Source organism: Aplysia californica, unplaced genomic scaffold, assembly GCF_000002075.1.
Source record: "Aplysia californica isolate F4 #8 unplaced genomic scaffold, AplCal3.0 scaffold00829, whole genome shotgun sequence".
In the NCBI taxonomy this organism is placed as follows: Eukaryota; Metazoa; Mollusca; class Gastropoda; order Aplysiida; family Aplysiidae; genus Aplysia; species Aplysia californica.
This window is the reverse complement of record NW_004798099.1, coordinates 120,861-123,826: the sequence shown is the minus strand read 5'-3', so window position 1 is coordinate 123,826 and position 2,966 is coordinate 120,861. Positions and strand designations below refer to the sequence as shown.

The 2,966-nt window shown below is 38.5% G+C and overlaps 1 protein-coding gene across 1 annotated transcript in view; it reads left to right on the top strand.

Annotated features, from left to right (window-relative positions):
- Positions 1-2,966, top strand: part of LOC106013370 — a gene marked incomplete at its 3' end in the record, with an annotated part of 21,020 nt that overhangs the window by 12,757 nt on the left and 5,297 nt on the right.

Below are 2,966 nucleotides of genomic sequence, written 5' to 3'. Positions count from 1 at the left end.
ATTCATAAACCTGCGGAAAAGTGCAAGTTTCTCCATTTTGATTATTTTGACGAGAGCCTGATTCCACCACGCTGCCTCACATTTGTTTTTCTTGCTCTCCATGGGATAGGCACAACACTGTCGCCTCAATTGTTATTTCCAGCTGTCTATTGATTGTTCACGCTTCGCACCCGTATAAATGGATTGGCTCGATGTAAGTTTTCAGTATTCTTTTTCTTGCTTCCAGTGACAGATTGCTGTTTGTAAGAATCTGTTTCATCTTGTTGAAGGTTGCTTTTGCTTTGCGAAATGCGACTTTTAATTTTGGGTGAGACATCTCCGATCTGATGATATAATGGTCCCTAATATTTAAAATGTTGTACTTGCCTGAGGGTGGTATCCTTGATTTTGATATTTCAGGTTGGAGTTGGAGTTTTTCTACGTATCACCATTGCTTCAGTTTTCTTGACCGCGTATTATACATGCAACAAAGAGGTACTTGGGCGTATGCCAGTGATGTCGCGGGCACCACAATGGAGAAGAAATGCCGAGAGGGTTTTAACATACTGCTACTTCAGAATTACACAGTTCTATCTACTCAGTATCTAGTTTTGAGAAATTTGACGTAAAAATGTTAAATTTCACAATATGTCCGATTGCAACGTTTTGAATGATGTCTTGATAACGACTCCGAATACCAGAGGAGACAGGATATTTATGAGACAGCGTGGTGGAATCAGGCTCTCGTCAATTTTGGGGCATGTAGAGTTATTGGTGTCATCTTAAAGCTTGTTCACTTGTGTTTCTTAAAATGAAAAAAATATTCACTTACCTTAAATACAAGTCGAGATATTTGCGAATGAAGGAGGTGGGGGTCACCTGTTTTCAGAGGTAAAATTAGTGAGAAAATGGCCGCCAAAGATTAGTTATTTCCTTAGCTTAGGAGTCCGTGGTAACTGAAAGTTTACATTTTTTGTGACTTTAATCAACGTTTTTCAGAAAAATCCACACAAAAATGAGTTCTTTCATGGGCATGAAAGGTGTTGAACCAAAAAACAAAAATTTGATTAAAATTCATAAACCTGCGGAAAAGTGCAAGTTTCTCCATTTTGATTATTTTGACGAGAGCCTAATTCCACCACGCTGCCTCACATTTGGTTTCAGACCTCATGGTTTTAGTAACTCTTGTAATTTAGTTAAATAGCACTTTGTAATTCTAAGATAGCGATTGCCTTTGGACATTGATGACTGTGCCATTTTCTTGGGTTAAACTCTAAGTTTCAGCACAAAATTTTAATTTTTTAATATTAATCATTGCCGTTGGGACGTTTTCCTTCTACAACTATCATTTCAAGTTATAGACACCAATCCGAAGAGGGAGATTTTGCATTATATTATTTTGATGTCAGACTATTATTTGACTTCACGCACGTGCTTGTGAAGCGCCCCCTCTCCCCTCCCACATCACAGCATGTCAGACATTTACTTCGTATTATATGCACAACTTGATACAAAAATGGCTGATTTTGAAGTCTAGTGCACTCCCCACCCCCGCAAAAAAACAAAAAAAAGCAAAAGAAAAAATAACAACAACAACAACAAACAAACAAACACAACAACAACAAATCAAATCAAAAAGATATCGTACTATACACGTTTGTTGCCTACACTTCAAACAGCACTTATACTTAGGAGAAGCATTGGAAACTACGTGTTCTCATTGGGAAAGTAGAAGAAAAAAGAGTTTGAGGCAGACCAGGAAAAACCTTCGCTGAGAACTTGAACAGATGGTTAACCGGAAAAAAACCCATAACACTACTGGGGGTTATTTTGAAGATAATTCGAGCTGAGAAATGATTGGCTATATGATTGCTGAAGATATGGGACTTGAAGAAGAAGCACTATACGTGTTTGTTTTCAGTTTCAGGCGATCGAGTCGGGCGATCGGCCCGATCCAGCTGTAGTGGCAATCAAAACAACATATTCTTGGTATGCACAAGGCAAGAACGATAAATCTACACATCCTCACGAGGTGTAGTCGATTACTCAATTAATCCTTACATCAGCTGACAACAAATTGAAGACCTGAGAAAAAGACCATGCTTAAATCCAAAATCTCAAAAACTGAGTTCTTGGTATCTATAAATGTTAATAGAGAAGACTCGCGCGTTAGTGCTCATGATCTCTACTGCTAATAGTGTCGCGCAAAAAAATTGGAAAAATTGCAGCGTATTTCAAAGTACATAATTATATACACAAGTCCATGGTATTTGCCTTTCTTCTCCGGTCAGCATAAATTACCTTAATTAAGCACTGTCTTGTTCTTAGGTCTTCATCTTTCTCTTTCCTCAGTGCCCCCATTTCTTCAGAGGCACCAGGCTTACATCCACGTTCAATGAACTCAGCTGTCATTGCTATGGGCTGCAATGTTACCACCTCGTAAGTCTATACAGATTTTGAGCTAAATAGAACCATCTCACTCTCTCTCTCTCTTTCGCTCTCTCTCTCTTTCTCTCTCTCTCTCTCTCTCTCTCTCTCTCTCTCTCTCTCCTCTGTCATTCTTTTTCTCTTAGATAATATTCTGGACATGCAAAAGATTATTAACATGAGTTTGGAGAAGTGTTGTGACCAATAAGAACTGTGTCTTAAAAAGGGCTACATTCGGATGAAGGTAGTGCGACTAAGGTCATGTTTCATCCTCGTCTTTTATGGTCAAAGTGTATGAAAATGAATGGTGTGAAGCATCAAGCTTCACGCCTGGCTTACGTTTAGAGAGAGGTTTTCGGAACATACACGAACTCTTGAATGTTGCATTCGGCTATTCTTAAAAAGTCAACACTAGCTAATCTTCTTTCTGAAATAAGTGATACAAACACGTCTTGGAAAATGTACTCATTCGAAGAACTTTTAACGTTTCTTATACGTAAGTCCAAGTATTGCCCTAGTGTCGATGTGCAATACTTTCAGCATAGAAAACAATGTGTCCG